Source organism: Emydura macquarii, unplaced genomic scaffold (genome assembly GCF_026122565.2).
Source record: "Emydura macquarii macquarii isolate MOO-44397 ecotype Brisbane River unplaced genomic scaffold, CSIRO-AGI_Emac_v2 contig_2897, whole genome shotgun sequence".
In the NCBI taxonomy this organism is placed as follows: Eukaryota; Metazoa; Chordata; order Testudines; family Chelidae; genus Emydura; species Emydura macquarii.
Window position 1 is genome coordinate 217575 of NW_027133034.1, and position 18136 is coordinate 235710.

The 18136-nt window shown below is 40.2% G+C and overlaps 1 long non-coding RNA gene across 2 annotated transcripts in view; it reads left to right on the plus strand.

The window, feature by feature from the left end:
• The first annotated feature begins 209 nt into the window (after positions 1 to 209).
• The window catches only part of LOC137166992 (uncharacterized), a 39258-nt gene continuing 21331 nt past the window's right edge, over positions 210 to 18136 (plus strand). The window contains exon 1 of one of the 2 annotated variants that reach the window (XR_010923910.1): positions 210 to 447. This is a non-coding gene — a long non-coding RNA (uncharacterized lncRNA). Of the gene's footprint in view, positions 448 to 15096; positions 15362 to 18136 lie in introns of those variants that run through there. The other variant, XR_010923911.1, reaches the window with a different exon arrangement.

Below are 18136 nucleotides of genomic sequence, written 5' to 3' on the forward strand. Positions count from 1 at the left end.
GCAGGGGAGGCGGCTCCGGTAGGCAGGAGGAAGGGAGGAGCGCGCCGCGCACACACCGGCGGGGCTGGTGGGTGGGGAGCTAGCCAGAGACATGCACAAGGGGGAGGGCGCCCCCGCGACGCTCTTATACGAACCGCCCAGCTCCTGTGTGCGGCGGCGGTGGCTGCCTGCTGCCTACCGCCGGTGACTCACGGGGGCCCCGGCGGCCGCTGGTTGGCTCCCGAGCGCCTCCAATCCCCGCCGCCTGCCCTAATTTCCTGATCCACGCAACCTGCCCGCCGCAGCTGTGCGCGATCCAGCCCGCCCGCCGGGCGCGGCTGGGCAAGGCAATGGCACGGCACGGATTGGATCGGATCGGCCGCACAGGTGAAGCTGCTGCGAGCGGCTGAGTGCAGGGCGCTTGGCATCACCTGTGCGTGAGTGGCTGCTGCTGCTCCTGCTGCTGCAGTGAGTAGTGACTTCCCCAAAGGGGGCTCCTGGGGGGCGGGGAAAGGTATTGGGCGGCAGGGACACCTGTTCTTCTGCCCATTAAAATAGACTTTATGGAAAGTGACGGGTGTGGAATTTATGCCCCTTTGATTGTTTTGGTGCATGCCTGCGCCTTGCCCCGTGACAGAATGATTTAGAGTTATGACTGTGAATGATTATTATGTTATTATCTTAAAAAAGCATCATTAGAGACCGCTCAGCGAGGTTGCTAGTTTGTATATTTAAACGCATGCATATAAACTCTAGTGAAAACAGATTTTTCTGAAAATACAAATCCCTTGAATGTTTTTATTTGCATGCATGTGGTTTATCCTCTGCCACAGAAAACCACCCAAAATAACATATTACAGAGGAAAATTACTGCTTTTGCATCCTATCATCCACCATTCTAGTTTGCATATTAATAACATTGCATATTGAAATTCACTTTGCAAAGGGGTTTCTCAAAATAAATGTCTTTTAGACTTCTATTCATGCATCCCTGTATGCATACATGTGGGTTTCTTCTGTAATAGAATCTAACTTAAAATAACACATTCCCACTATTAAGAAAGAAAATAGCTACTTCTGCATTTTCTCATCAAGGATTATAGTTAATTGCTAATTATACAAAATTATATGTTGAAGTCCTAGAATTAAAATCTTAACCTTTTATTTAAGGGGGAGAATTGGTAGTTTTATTCTTCTTTTGTAGACTTTCCAACATTCAAATAAGTCTTTGTAAAAGAAAGGAAAGAAAAGATAGAGTCTTATAAAATATATTTTTATGGTACTTTTAGGATTTATAATTAAGTGTTAGTGCTTCTCTGTTTTCTCATCCACTTATTTTAGTAGATCTGTTATTTTATGTTAATAATACATACCAGGCTATTAATACTTTGGTGTAGGCAGAAAGCTCCTCAAGCTGCTGCACCCTAAAAACAATGGAAGGAGGTGGTTGCTATTTCAGTCTTTTGACATTAAATGCCATGCTAAACCTTTCTTAGCCTACATTTAAAAAATACATGTTTTTAGAGATGTGCCTATGAGTCCATTGATGAAAGAACATCTTTTAGTTTCTAGACTTCCTGGATTTTGTACCATTTCCCTGTGCACTGTTTTCAGAGTGATGCTCTTCTTGGATCTTATCAACTTGTGCCATCTTGCATGTTTCCCATGAAAGATACTGTACTACCACATTGGAATGGACCCTGTTCTTTCAATTGATGTAATGAGCTTATCTCCAGGCCGCAAATGGGCAGATAGTCACTGGGCTGGGTACTTGCTATAAGAGGCAATGTTTAATTTCATATATCTGGAATGAATCTAGGGATCACATCTCTAATACCCATGTGTGTGTGAGGAATGAACGCACATTGTCCACTTCCCAACACCCATGTCATTTTATGCCTTATTTAGGGTTCTGTGCTCCCAACACAGCCCATATGCTGCATTAACAGATGCTACAGAGCAATCTTAGATAAATACATATTTTATTGAGGGTTTTCATAAGACTGTACTGGCAAATTCACACAACTTCATATAAGAGGGGGATTTGGGTTTTCAGGAGGGCTGATTAGTTGCAGACAATTTAAGTGGCTATAGTAAAAACACTGCCGCTCCTTGTAGATTTTGAGTGTGCAGTATTTTCTTGGGTTAGCTGCATGATGGTGTATGATCTGCTGTGTTAAAATTGAACAACCACGTAAATATTTTATTCTCTTTCTAGACACAGTTTATATATAGTGGAAGAAACAAAGCTTCACTCTGCGTTTTAGTTGAGATCTGAGACTTTTTTATTATTTTAAAAACACAAGCATATGCAAGGGGAGAGCCACTGACAGGGTTGTCTCTGGTCAGTAAAGGGTCTCTGCCCTCAGGCAGATTTTAACATATATTTATAACAGTGTTAGAATTACAGCATTCATTCTTCTTATCATTAGTCAAGGTTACAGACATAAGCAAACTGCAATACAAGCATTTTCAGCTAAGGCAGTTGATATTTTTCAGCACTGTTTACATTCTTTTTTTCTGCACTGTCTCACTCTCTGTTTTATCCCCTCACTTTACCCATAAGACATGCTTTTCTTGATCAAAGTTTAAGGCCTAAGCATTTTACTTCAACAATACTATACACTCAATGATGTGACACAATATTAGACCCTGATCCTGCAAAGACTCAAGAACGTGCGTAACTTAATTTATGTGAGCAATCCCATTGAAGCCAAAGGGCCTGCTCACATGTATTAATTTAAGCAGCCTTAGAGTCCAAAATGTATCTTTAGTTTAAACAAACAAGCAAGCAAGCAAACAAACAGTAATTCACCTAGACTAAAACACAGGAAAGAATTAATTACAGAAAATAGTCTAGATCATCCCCTCCTGTGTTGATACCCACAGGAAAGGCTCTCAGAGAGAGATCATCTTCATGAGGACACCCTGATGGAGACCCCTCTATCACCCAAACATCATCCTGTCAGGGTTTGCCCTTTACAAAAAAAGATTGTATGGCCTGCCCCCAAAACTGGGATTCTTGGAGGTCCATGGGAGTCCAGGGCAATCTGCATGGGTGTCTTGTGCCTTTGCACCAGTTCTGGTCTCTGGTGGCCCCATTCCATGTGGAAGTGGGGAGATCCACAAGCTAAGGGTCCTCTGTGCATGGGGAACTAGGGGTTATGATCTGAGCCAACTATCTTCTGCATTAAAATATTAATGTTATATGTAAACCATAAAATACGCAGAATGTATGGAGTGCTGAGCTGCAGTTTCTTGTAGCATTTGGGCTTGATTGGCTTCTGAGAGATCACAAGATTAGAGACCTGGGGAAATGAATTCTAATCCTGGTTCTACCACTGACACCTTCTGCAGAATTTGTATAGGTCACAATATGAGTGTAGTTACACCAGGTATGAATTTGACTCTCTCTGTTTTAGATTCCTCATTTGTAAATTGGGTCAGAAAATACTTACCTTCCTCATATGTGTATTGTGATGATTAATTAGTTTATCTGTGCATAGTGCTTTAAAATCTGAAGTGGTATATAATGTAAAGTATATAGTGTAAAGTAATATGAAATAATAATTAGGGTTATAATTATGTCTTACTTATTTTTATTATTAGTGAAACTCTCCAAGGGAAGTCCTGTTTTAAACATGTTTTCAGTGGATGTTTGGGTTTTCTTCTGGAATGTTTAGTGAAATTCTATTGGATAAGCTGGAAGAGATGCCAAGAAGAAAGATGAAAATGTCAACCAGAGCCCCTGTCTTGGAAAGAGATGCAGGGAAGAACAAATGGCATCACCAGGGACATAGCCTCAGCATTAACTTTGCCATCGGGATTTGTAGTGGATCGTGGGCTTTCACATATCCTCTACCTGACAATGAGGTTTTTAACAATTTACCTGAACAAAATCTTGAGACTGTTACTCTTAGGATTTCAGTTTTGGAGGATAAAGTCTCAAAATTAGAGGCTTGATTTAGTATTTACTGAAGTTATGAAAGAAAATAAAGAAGTAAAGAACAGGCTGGATCTTTTGGAGTACAAACAATGCACAAGAAATCTGAGTAGGGTTGGTATTCCTGGCTTCTTTTGGCTTGAAAGATCCTATAGCATCCTTTTCCCAAATGGGTGCCTGCAGCACTGGGATTAACTCCCCCTGAGGTTTTTCTTCTAGAATCAGTAAGATTTTTGCCTCTCTTGTACCACTGACAGCCTACTGTGAGGATAATTCTCATTATACATTCTGCGCTTAACACAAGAAGTAGGATTTTGAAAGCCTCCAGGATCTTGGGTGAACTAAGGTGTCAAGGAAGGAAGGCAAGGATATATCCATAGTATGCAACTAATCTAGTAAAGAAAAGAAACGCCTTTGTGGCTCTGAAGAAAAAAACTGCACAGCACAGGCTAGCCCTGTGCCTTATTGTCACCTGCAAAACTGAGGGGTCCCCATGGCTGCAATAAATGTTCATTTGGACCCGTGGCTGCTATTAACTATTTCACAGATCAGTGTATGGCTAAATTGACACAATAGATGAAAGAGGTGGATTCAGATGCTTGTGCACTGAAGATTTAGGACCATATTCTGCTCTGACTTAACCCAGTGAAATGCCATTGACATTCAGTGGAGTTGCACAGCGCACGAGTCAGAACAGAATTTGTCTCTTTAGAATAATTACGTAGGTGTGCAACAACTACTGAAGTCAGTGGCGTGTATATGTGTATCTGAGGAATGAATTTGCCCCCTAGACTTTTTGCTCTGAAAAACATATGACTTAATTCAAAAGCTTCCCCTTTCAGATTGTTTGGAAGTTTCTGTATTTGTTGATGCATGTAGCATGATTCACACACTCATACAGCCCTCATTTGCTTTCTAGACATCTTCTAATATACTAATCATGCCTTACATGCATACAGCCCCTTTAATGTAAGGTTCTCAAAGTACTTTACAAACCATTAATTAAGCCTCACAAAACCTCTGTGGACTAGCTGTTATCAGCTTCATTTTACACATGGAGAAGTTGAGGCAAGGGACCCCATCAACTTAAATCAAACTTTTCTCTGAATTTTCTTTACCTATTATTGTTACAAAAACCATTGATTGTTACTATATCTGAAAGAGATTGGAGAACATTTTCTCTTTTTTGGTATGCTTTGCACATTTGACAACACTTTGGCTGACATTTTAGCCCCACTGAATTCAATAGGAATTTTGTCATTGACTTCAGTGTGGCCAGGATTTCACCTTTTGTGCATAAATCAGATAGTCATGGTTTCCTATGTCTAGTCAGTTACTTAGTCAGTTTCCACTATTTGTGTGGTTCTCTCAAGCAGTGATAGGAGAGAGCAAAATGTTTTTTAAAAGCAACCCAGGAAGATGTGAAGAAACCACAGTAATCGGAAGAGGGACTCGGGAAAGTGTAGGACCTGAAAGTATTTTTAATTTTTTTTTTAAACGTTCAAGTTGATGGAATGTGTGTGTGTGTGTGTGTGTGTGTGAGAGAGAGAGAGACTGACCAGGCCCAGTGGGAAAGAAGGTACTTTCTCTGAAATTTTCAGAAGTTCATGACTGTCTATGTGCAGATTAGGACTATAGAAAAGTGCATGCATGCGTTTTGGAAAATCTGAGACCAAGTACCCAAAATTGTGTGTATTATAATGTATTTTATTCCCCTGCAATAATGTAAGACTTATTTTGTTGTTGTTGAAAAAGTATTAATTAAAAATGTTAAAAGGTCAAAGACTAGGCTACTTTGATAGTAGAACATAGGGAGCATGTTGGAGAACAGAGAGAAATGTGATTGAGGAGTTAGGAAGAGTCCATAAAGTTCCTTATAGATCAGGAGAAAGATCTGATGTTGCATGCTGAAGTGGACAGAGAGCCACTAAAGATTTATGTGAAGAGAGTGATATGTTCCAGTTCATATGAATGGGTGGGCAGATGAGTTGCAACATGGATAGATTCAGGTGTAGAGAGTAGTATGGGAAACATAATAAGTTACATTAGTTAAGATGCAGAACATTTTGAATAGCCTTCTGTGTCCATGTAAGGCCACAAATTCAGTGGAAAGTCATGTTTCTATTGTGAAGGACGGTTAAGCAGCAGAGAACCAAAACAGGAGGACTGTGCCTCTTTCTTCTGTATGTTCCAGAGTACAGAGGTTTTTGGTGGGTCCATGCATGGAACCAGAGAGTGGTGGAATGTGGTCAGATGGGGTTGTGCACAGTATAGATGCAATGGGCCAACCTGCCATACTAAGGAACAGTGGATTGTGCTTGCTGTGTCCCACACCATCTGCAATAGTGACTGTGGCTTGCCCACATGTTGCTTACTGCATATTTGAGATGAGTATTCCATCTCTGAGTTCCAGGACATGTCTGCCATTTTCATTAGCTCGTGTCCAGTTTACTTGGGCTGCACATTCTTTTTCAGTATTTTGTTCAATGAAAGTAAATGAAGGCCTACTGTACAAGAGATTGGCAGAGGAATCATCAAGTGCAGGTGATGTTTTGAAAGAAATAGTAGGCAGATTTACAGACCTAGGTAATGCAGTTGAACAGCACTTTTTTAACTTTTAAATTACATTAAAATTGATCAGTGCTGTCTGAATATATTTGGGAGTTACTCTTTTTTATGGGTGTTCTATTGAAGTGCTATTATGCTTTGCTTACAAAGGGATTCTTCTGGGTAGGATAAAATAACCTAATAAAATTCAATTCCTTTGTCTGTTTTCAAGTACATAATATAAAAAACAGCTATTTATTTAAACAAATCATATATCTCCAACATTTCATTTTCCTGGTGTATAAAAGAAGCTTGTGTAAGGTTTGGGGTGTGTTGAGCTATACATATATGCTGTAGATATAAATATAATTATGTTCTTAAAGTGCTGTAATCTTTTTCTCTCTCAGTTTTCATGGAGAAGAGCATCTTGTTGTGGCACTTGTTAATGTTACTTGTTTAACTGCTTATACAGCACCTTGAGGCCAACAGATAAATCTAATTTGTGCATTAAGAGTAATGCTGTAAGTTCTACAAATATACATGCAATTACAACAGTTTGCGTTCTAAACAGACAAGTACTATGTCTTCATATGAAAGGATGGCCTTGTAGGGGAGAAGGATGGTCTTACAGTTCAGATACTAGACAAGGGTTCAGGAGATCTAGGTTCAATTCATGGCTCTGCCAAAGACTTTCTGCACATTCTTGGGCAAGTCACTTAATTTTTCTATGCTTCAGTTCCCTGGCCAGTCAGGGTAATAATATTTCCCTACTTCATAGGGCTCTTTGTGAGGATATATTTATTAATGACTTTCAAGTGCTCAAATACTTTCTTTGATGGGTGCTGTATAAATAATCTGGATAGAAAGTATGTAGCTTGTAATTAGATTTGGTCTAATTAAAAATCAGTTATTTGACACATTTTGACCTTTATATTTTCATAAATAATTCTCAAACCAATCCTAACATTACACACACAAATTTCATGCTATGGGTCGTTTGCAAATTATTAATTGTCTCTTTTGCTTGGGAATGTATTTGTTATGGGTGGTGTGGGATTGGTCATATAAGGATTCATCGACACAGCAACTAGACATCCACAGCTGCCTTTGGCCTCACGGGGCTTAGGCTGCGGGGCTGTTATGTTGCAGTGCAGACTTCGGGGCTCATGCTGGAGCCTGAGCTCTGGAACCATCCCACCTTGCGGGGTTCTAAAGCCTGGGCTCTAGCCCAAGTTGGGAAGTCTACACAGCAAAGAAACAGCCATGTGAGCCTTAGTTGGCTGGCACAGACATACCCTTTGTAAACATACCCTTAGTCACATGTTGTTATTCTGGCTCAGTGATTGAATGACTGACTCAAACAGGAGAATACAAATAGAGGTTTAGGAATAAGTTTGAGTATTAGATGTTGGACACATAATTGTTGATGCTAAAATGTTGTGAAGCTTTTGGGATTGGCAAACATTTTTATGAATAAGTCAGCAGTCATTAATGACTACCAATACCCCATAGATCACAGCAGAGCAAACTCAGCATGTTTATTCATGAAAATAATTGCAAATCTTTGTTTGTGTTATTCAGCCAGTTCTAACCATGTCATTCCTAATGTTTTTCTTTAAAAAATTCATATTAATTATGCATCTTCCAGGGAATAGGCAAATCAGTTTATTACTCAACCACTTACGGCCATGACATTCCTAATATTTTCATTTTTTAAAATTTATTTATTCAAGTTGAATTTGCATCTTTCAGAGAAGTATGCACCAGGATGTAATATTACATTACATTCTAGTGCTTCACACTTTGGAACAGAGTCTTGAAATCTGCCTGCAGATTGCTTTGGTGTTGGAATGTTCCCATAAAAATACACCCAAATTTGGCCAAGTTATAATCAGGGTGCATTGATGATTTAAAATCACTGATTTTAATCAGGATTTAAATCAGCAAGCAGGAATGCTTAATTTAAATAATCAATTTTAATCTTGTTTTGTATTTGTACTTTTAAGCTATTTTCCTAAAGAAAAGTTGATTCTCATTGGTCGATAACCATTAAAACATGTTGATTTGTAACTAAATATAGGCTTTACACTAAATGCTGATACTATATCTGTACATATTTCTTTAAGCTTTACTTATATTTATTTGGATTCTTAATTTTTAGGTTTTGTTATGGTAGAAAATGGTGAATAATGCATTTCTGATCTACTAGATTAATTTTTTTACTCATGATTTGTATGGAACTCTGTTTAGATGGAAACTGAAATTCAATTAAAAATGCAAAAAACCCAACATTTATTATTTTCATTAAATAAAAGGACCTTAAATGTTTATTAAAAAACGTTTTGCATTGAAAACTGATTACTAAAAAAAAAAGTATTATATACTGTCCATGACCCAAGCTCCTAGGTGCTATGATAATATAAATAAATAATAATAATCTGTAATTATAGAATTAAACTAATGTTTCTGGTCTCCATATCATTCAAGATTTAGAACTAGTAGATCTCCTCCTCTCTTACTTTGTTTTATTAAGAGATTAGAAGAGGAAAACCAACCTTTCTCTTTTTTCCAACTACCAGTCAGTTTCTTAACTTTGAATGAACTAGTCATGGAACTAGCTGAATAAACTGAAACAAAGAAAATTCTCTTATCTTCCGAAAAAGCATTTGTAGTCAAAAGTTGGATTAGTACTTCAACAGCTCAGGTTTCAGCTGCTTAGTCAGTGGCTTCCACCAGTTCAGTGATTTGAATTTCTTTAAAATTTTGGCAGCAATCATGCATTGCTTAATGTTTTTTTTATTTAATTTCAAATATTTTAATAGATTGTAGTAAATTTAGGCCTTAAAAAAGTTTGTCCTAATTTCAATTTAATTTTAAATAGATTTATTTTTAAAAAGAAAAGTATATTTAATTTAAATAAAAAATCCAATTTAAGAAACTGATTTTTTTGAAAACTATTGATTTTTATCCACCTGGATAATAATATAAAACTATGGAGGTAATAATTCTGCTTTGTATAGCCCTGATGCAGCCACACATGGAATACTGGACACAGTTCTGGGCTTCACAGTTTCGGGATGGTATAAAAAGACTAGAGATGATACAAAACTGGTAACAGGTAGTGAAGATGAAGAGATATGGTATGAAGAGAAACAAAAGTAACACTATTAAAGAGAAGACACAGAGGATTTATGATCACAGACTATAAATACTTTCAAGGTAATGGTATAAATGAAGGAAGGGAATTATTCACACTTTTGGATGATGGAAGGACAAGGTGCAATGGCCTGTAGCTAAAGAAGGAAAATAATAGTCATTAGGAAAGGTTTCTTAACAATCAGAGCAATTGGGCAGTGAAACAGACAACTGAGTAACCCTCATTGCAGATATGTTAGATATGATGTCAATGAGAATAATGTACTTCTTGCAAAGTGCAGTTGGTCAGAATAGATGACCTATGTGGCCTTTTCCATCTATCTATGATTTTATAAACTTATCTAATAACACTAATAGAAGTCAGGGGGTGAGAGTTGCCAAAAATACTCAATATCCTTTCATTACGATGAGATACATTAAAAATTGTAACATTATTTCACCCATAGGTGTCTGAAATGCTGCTTTATATAATAAAATGGATTATATCGAGCAAGATATTAGAGATGTAGCAAATTAATATTTAATTTGGGCACTGTATACAAAGACCACTTGTGGAATAATAATGTCCTAAGGAAGAATATCAATTATTTCAGAGAAAATACCAATACTTCTTGTCCTGTAACTGTTAGAAACTATAAAAGTACAATATTTATGTAAGTTTCTCATCTTATTTTTCATTACAGCAAGAAATGCAACTGTAATTTGTACTTTTACTTTTATTAATGACATTTTCATAATATAGACATTACTGTGATTACAGTAATTACTGTAACTGTGGAATGTGTTCTCATGTGGTGAGAGGCCAGTGCCTTCCTAGCTGGAATGCGTGGCATTGGCCTGGGACCAGACCGCTTTCTAAATGTCATTGTAATAAGGGACAAATACAATAAAGTACAGTAATTACAATAAAGGCTGCAAACAGAGAATGTCTGGTACAATAAGTAACATTTTACGTTTCTGATATGCCAGAATTTACAGCAAAATATTACTCTGAACCACTGAGATTGCTCTTTTTTTAATTGCCAGCCAGCCTCAGCAAATTGTCATTGTTAGTTGAAACTATTTTCTGAAATAAATCCTTACAGCTGAATTTTGACAGTCTGCAAGATTCATTAGAATTATGCCTACACAATTATGGAATATTTCAAAAGTTTCAGTTTTTAAGGTGCTGTTTGCCTAATGTCCATAACTTAGTACAAAAAATTGCTTCCCTATTTCTTACTAGGCTGAGGTCTATTCTCATGGTGCGGGTGGGTATCCGGTACCCAGTGCTCTCGGTGCTGTCATGCAAGAGGGGCATATGCACACAACAGCCCTTATATTACTACTGGGCAACACAAGGCAACTGTGATATTAGTTACCTTCATCTTGTTGTGGATGGTAGTGATTTACTGTAATTGAATAATAGGTCGTGATATTTCATAATATTTCTCCTTATCTGACTTGTTTTTTAATTTTTATGTGAATTGATTGATGGTAAAGGGTGGCAGATTGACAGCACTGACAACGGACTTTGTCTATTTAACTACAGAATAGGTACATACAGGCATACTCCCCCCACACTATATTACAGCATGATCTAAAAGGACCATCTTCAGTGGTGAAGAGTAGTGCACTGTTACTCAGTCTTCAGGCTCCCTGCTGGTAAGGATGGCAGTTAGTGTCCATTGGGATGTTTGTATTTGTTATTAATCTTGTGTAGGGTCATTTCTGTGGTGCTCATGACCATATTATACCTCACCAGCATTATGAATTAGAATCAGAGAATCAGAGAATATTAGAGTTGGAAGGGACCTCAGGAGGTCATCTAGTCCAACCCCCTGCTCAAAGCAGGACTAACCTCAGCTATATCATCCCAGCCAGAGCTTTGTCAAGCCTCAGCTTAAAAACCTCTAAAGATGGAGATTCCACCACCTCTCTAGGTAACCCATTCCAGTGCTTCACCACCCTCCTATTGAAAAACCTTTTCCTAATGTCCAACCTAGACCTCCCACCCTGCAACTTGAGACCGTTGCTCCTTGTTCTGTCATCTGCCACCACCGAGAACAGCCTAGCCCCATCCTCCCTGGAACCCCCTTTCAGGTAGTTAAAGGCCGCTATCAAATCCCCCCTCATTCTTCTCTTTTGCAGACTAAACAAGCCCAGTTCCCTCAGCCTCTCCTCATAAGTCCTGTGCTCCAGCCCCCTAATCATTTTTGTTGCCCTCCTCTGGACTCCCTCCAACTTGTCCACATCCTTTTTGTAGTGGGGGGCCCAAAACTGGACACAATATTCTAAATGCGGCCTCACCAATGCCAAATAGAGGGGAATAATCACTTCCCGCGACCTGCTGGCAATGCCCCTCCTAATGCAGCCCAATATGCTATTAGCCTTCTTGACAACCAGGGCACACTGCTGACTCATATCCATCTTTTTATCCACTGTTACCCCCAGGTCCTTTTCTGCAGAGCTGCTGCCTAGCTCGTCGGTCCCCAGTCTATAGCTGTGCATGGGATTCTTCCTTCCTAAGTGGAGGACTCTGCACTTTTCTTTGTTGAACCTCATTAGATTTCTTTTGGCCCAATCCTCCAGTTTGTTTAGGTCACTCTGTATCCTATTCCTACCTTCCAGGGTATCTACCACTCCCCCCAGCTTAGTGTCATCCGCAAACTTCCTGAGGGTGCAATCTACCCCATCCTCCAGATCATTAATAAAGATGTTGAACAAAACCGGCCCCAGGACCAACCCCTGGGGAACTCCGCTTGTGACCAGTTGCCAGCTAGACATGGAGCCATTGATCACTACTCACTGAGCCCTATGCTCTAGCCAGTTCTCTATCCATTTTATAGTCCATTCATCCAACCCATACTTCTTTAACTTGCTGATAAGAATACCGTACAAGTCTCTTGTGGAATACAGAACTATGTCTAGACAGGGAACTGAGGAACAGACACATCACCGAAGATGTGTTGGTTTTGAGGGAGCAGGGTATTGGCACTGGGCTAGGCTGGGGGGGGGGGGGGGGCACTTTCTGCTGTATCACTGCCTGTCAAAATCCCCAGCATTATCTTATGTGTCCCATCCCCCCCACCCATACCCTGTGGAAACATCTTCAGGGTGAAACTGGGGCAGCTGCTGTCAGAGTCTCCTGAAGGAGCAGGCCTCAGAAACAGAATGAAGAAATGGACCTTTCTACAAGCATCCCAGGTCTCTGTGGACTCCCTGAAATTTGTGATGTTTCCCTACCAGTTTCAGGACATCTACAGTTTTTGAGGATCAAGTCCTATCCCTGCTTTGGGCGGGGGTGAGGTGGTGAACTCCACACACAGATGGCACAATCTGAAAGAAACTCAGAGTTAATATCCCTTATGTAAATTTTTCCTGGCCCTATTTAAAACCTTGTTAAGAAACCATGCTGGTATGTTTGTTAACAAAAATAAAAACACCTCCCCCCACGCAAAAAAACCCCAACCAAACAACAAATAAACCACACAAAAAAAACCCAACAACCCCAAAGTGGTCAGAATTTTCAAACCCAGGTGCTTAAAGATAGGCTTTGAACTTCAAATTCAGAATTCTACATAAAAAAGTGTCCTGCAACTCACATTGAAGGCTGAATAGGTTTAGTATACTAACTCCAGGCAGCTGGGTTGATAAACATGTCCATATTCCCAATCCACCTAACAGTAACTCAGCTAGCGACAACTCTATTCAAAATTGATTGTCAAATACTATTTTGCCAGAATCATGCTTGGCAACTGTTTGAATGGAGCTTGCAAGCATAGTTCTGCTCCCAGTTTGGGCAAGCTTAAGTGGCTGAAGGCTTTCTTCACTTATTTGCCAAAGGCATTTGCCAGGAAGCTTCACTTATTTGCCAAAGGCATTCTGTTCAGCTCTGAGTTAGTAACTGGGGAAATAATCAAGTTAAGAGTTTGTTAGCCGATTACAATAAACTTTAGAGGAGGGTAGCCATGGCTTCCGTCCATTATTTTAACAACAAACATGTAAATATCTGTAAGTTGAATCTTTGTGTAGGAGTACAGCAAACAGGCTGGTTGGTAATAGTCTGAATAAATAGTTATCCAGAATAAATAGTTGGTAAATGCCTGAAATCAGGAAGCACAGAAACACAAAAAAGCTACTGAAACTTTTTGACCCTAAAAGAAAAAAAGATTCATTTGTGGGGAGGGGGGGGGGAAGAGTATTGTTACAAATTCAGGTGAAGTTTCCGATTTTAGTAGCACCAATTTGCCGTTCACAAATATAGATTATAGGATAAATTCAAAACTCTTAACTCCATTTTTAGTCAACTCCAGTGGCAATTTTACCAGAGTGAGGAATGAATAGAAACTGATGTGGACTCCAAAACTTGGCCTTACATTTGAACTCTTGGCTCAGTGCACCCTGAGTTGAGCTCTTTGGGACACAGACTCTGTCCTCTCCTATGCAGACAGTACCTAACGCCTGGTGGGCTCTGCTGGCATTAACAATATGCGGTAGACACAATTTTTGTTGTATTAGTTGTATAAGTACAAGGTACACCCTTGTCAGGATGCATTGGGTGTAGTTTGCAAATTTAAATTACAGTTCTATTCATGGTTAAACAAGCCTGCTGCTGCTGCTGCTTAAAGCTCTTATCTTTCTGTATGGGAACTCTTTCAAGGACACTTACAGAGTTCAAATCTTCAGTCTTAGCTGTTTTGTGAGGCAGAAGAAACAAGAATTATACACCGATTCCTCTTATGCATCAAAGTTCTTCTCTGAAAAGTGACTGTGCAAAAAAGAGTCTCTCATTAGCTCAACAGATCTACTCCCTCTGGGTGGAATACACTGCATCATGCAGGTAAAATGCACAGGGGGTAGAGGAGTGTGAAATCTACCACCCGTACTCATTCTGGGGCCAGGGTACAGTGCTTCTGGGATCGCAATCTGGCTTATGGGCTGGAATAGCAGCTTCTATCTGCCCATGCTATGTGTGCATAGGGTTGCCAGGTGTCCGATTTTTTGACCGGATGTTGGGAACCTGGCCATGGCCAGTGACTGGTTGCTAAAAGTCCGGCTATTTGCAGTAACCGGCTTCCACCACTTTCGGATGGGAAGAGCAGTAGCTGCTGCTGGAACGTGGAGCAGTAGCTCCGCTTAGCAGCTGCTGCTCTTCCAGCCTCCCAGCCTGACAGAGAGAACTGATTGACTCCCAGACCGGACTGCAAAGTAGGCACTGCTGCTGTCTGGGGTGGGGGGTGAACATGGAGTATCTCTGGAAGGTTTTTCAGTGTGGCCAAAACTCTTCAAGGCATGGTCTAAACCTGGTAAGTAGCTGCCCTTGGTCTTTTTTCCAAGCTCACTGTTATTTTCAGGTGCCTTTCTCTCAGTGATTGCAGCTGCTATAGGCTGAGGCTGAGCCCTTGGCTGCGTGTATGTAGCTGAAATACAAGATGCATTTGTCTGGAATTAACTTGTCTCCTTTTTTCTCTAGAGCATGGACATATGGAGTGGTGTCCAATGTGAGAGTACTGAAAAACCACACTGCTATCACAGTCTTCCTTGGCAGCAGATATCTGCACTCCATGCAGTGGTTGCAATCCCACACGGCCTGATGATTTCATGTTTCATTCACTTTCTTTTGAGGCTCTTAAAGGGGTGAATGAAAGACCATCTAGCACCATCTGGTGATGGCAATGTTACACTCCCTGAGTTCAGGGTCTTATGCAAGTACACAAGAGCTCTTTGAGGAAGTCAAGAAGCACATGGACAAAGGTGATTCAGTTTATATAATACTTGGAATTTCAGAAAGTCTTTGACAACGACCTTCACTAAAGGCGCATAAGCAAAGTAAACAATCATAGGATAAGAGGCATGGATCAGTAACTGGTTAAAATCAGTAACTGCCATCCCCCATTTCGCTGTGCCCTGATTTCCCAGCCTCTCGCTCCAAGGACAGACCCCCTCCTTTCCATGTGCCCTGATTTCCCCACCCCAATCCCTTGGTCCGGAGACCGACGCCCTCTCTGCCCCGGCCCCTTCCTCCAAGGATTGCTCTCCCATCCCTCTATGCCCCAATTTCCCCACCCCAGCCCCTTGCTCCAGGGACTGACCCCTGCTGTGCCCCTATTGGGCGAGCAGGCAGACAAGCTCCATGTCAGTTCCCCCCTCCCAGGCCAGCTCTACAGGTGGCAGGTGAGTCCTGCGGGATGGGGGTGCAAACGACAAGGGCAGGGATGGAGAGTGAGCGACAGGGGAAGAGGTGGGGCAAGGGCGGGGCCTCGGGGATGAGGTGAGGCAGGCCTGTTTGGTTTTCAGCAATTAGAAAGTTGGCAACCCTATGTGTACATGGTATTAGGCCCCTCTCCACACTTCCTTCACCTGTAGCTCCCAACACAGCAGGGAGAGAGTGAGCTGAATTCTATTTAATTGTTAACAGGTTTAAATTACAGGGTAAAATTCTCCGCTCCATTACAGCCTTGTAATTCTAGCAGCAGACACAATGAAGTCATATGACAATTGCTGTTGCAGGATACTTGTCAGCTGCTACATCATCATTTTTGGGGAGGCCGGGGGACCTACATAATCACAGATATACTGCCCCCCTCTCTACTCCACCATAAATCTCCTGCTACACAGGACACCCCCAGGTGAGGTGCAGAAATCCCCAAATCCTTCCTGCCCCAGTTCCAATGCGTTCAGGTCCTTGTGGAGACAGGAATTTTTGTTAGCATTCTTAAACTTGCTCAAACTTGTGTATCCAAAACTGCACGTGCAGTTACTTGTTTGCACAATTTTAAAGGCTAGATGCAGAGATCTCTAAAATGTAGTCCAATATGTTCTCATATTTTTTTCCAGGAGTCCCAAGTCTTTATTTTGGATGGGTAGGTGTGAGAGTGGTGGTAAGCTAGGTCCTGGGTGTATACACATCTGTCCAAAGTTTTGCTTATCAAACTCACCCCCAAGACAGTAGATTCACCAGTTAATGTGAATATTTTTATATTAAGGAACACTTGACATTTTAAAAATGTGTGCTGTATTTATGCTTTCCTTTATTAGATAATTTCACATAACAGTATTTCAACTTGAATTTCACAGACTGCGTTGTTATCAATAGTAGAATTGCACTGGAATGTACATGGTATGAGAACAATAGCTCCATTATGACCTACTAACATGCTAATCTAATTTGAGCTAAAAAAAAAAGCTTCTGAAATGCAGCACAGTGACATAGTTGAATTAGTTTCTGTAATACCAGAAACTGTGATCTGTGACATCTTTCTTTAAAAAGAAATTTAATTAAATAGTATTTATATTGCCATTTCTAATTAGTGCAGAGTTTCAGTATCTTACAAAATTATTTTTTAACATGCATTGCTTAGCTTTCACTTTTTAAAATAGCCAGTTAAAAATATTTCCCTACCCCTTCCTTGAACATTGAGAACAAACAGAAAAGTCTTATGACATACTGGTAACATGTTAAGAAAATTTGGTGTACAATGATCTGTGGGCTGTCATCACAGGGGTGGCTATCTCACTATCTGGCTATCTCACTACCGAAGGTAAATTACTTTGCTCACCCATTCTCACCTCCTACTCAATGGTCGTCATTAGGTCTTAAGTACCGGACTCCACCTCCCCCATTGCTCTCAGTGCACCTGGATATCTATAAGATGCCTCTGTGTTACCTATTTTCTGTATTACTGCATCTGAAGAAGAGAGCTGAAGTCTCTCGAAAGCTTATGTCTGCAAATATTAAATTTGTTAGTCTTTAAAGTGCCACAGGACTCCCGTTGTTTTTGCTGTATACAGATTAACATGGCTATCCCTCAGGAACTAATCTTTAGTGCATTTATCCTATCCTCTGAGGTAGGGAAATGCTATTATTTGCATTTTGCAGAGGGAACTGAAGCATTGAGAGGCTAAGTGACTTGCCCAAGATAACACAGGAAGTCTGTGGCAAGGCAGGGAGTCCCAGGTTCAATGCCTAAGTCCTAGGCTAGTGTCCTAACTGCTGGACTAGTCTTCCTCTGTCAATGATATAGCTGAAATGGCAAACAGTAGGGTTTATGTGGATGCAATTTATTTTGGTATGTTACCAGATTAACTACACCAGCATAAGTCCTGCTTTGTGCTAATGCAGCACATCCACACTGGGGATATGCACTATATTCTATATATATATGTGTAACTATATTGATGTACTTGCACTGATGTGAATTTCCTTAAAGTAGACAAGACCTAAGAGTACTTCTCAGTAAAAAAATGCAATGGTACTGTGTGAATCTTGCAAGCAGCATAAAGGATACAATGTAGCATACATACACACTCAGGACTTGATCAGGAGTTCATTGACTTCAGTGGGTCTTGGATTAGGTTTACACTGTCTCAAGGCTTGATCCTTCTCTCATTGAAGTCATTGCCTCTTTACAGCCAATTTTCAAAGGTATTTAGGTGCCTAAAGATGCACATAGATGCATAGTAGGATCTTCAAAAGTGTCTTAGCAGGTTAGTTTAGCTCCTATTTGAAATTAGGGTGGCCAACTTTCT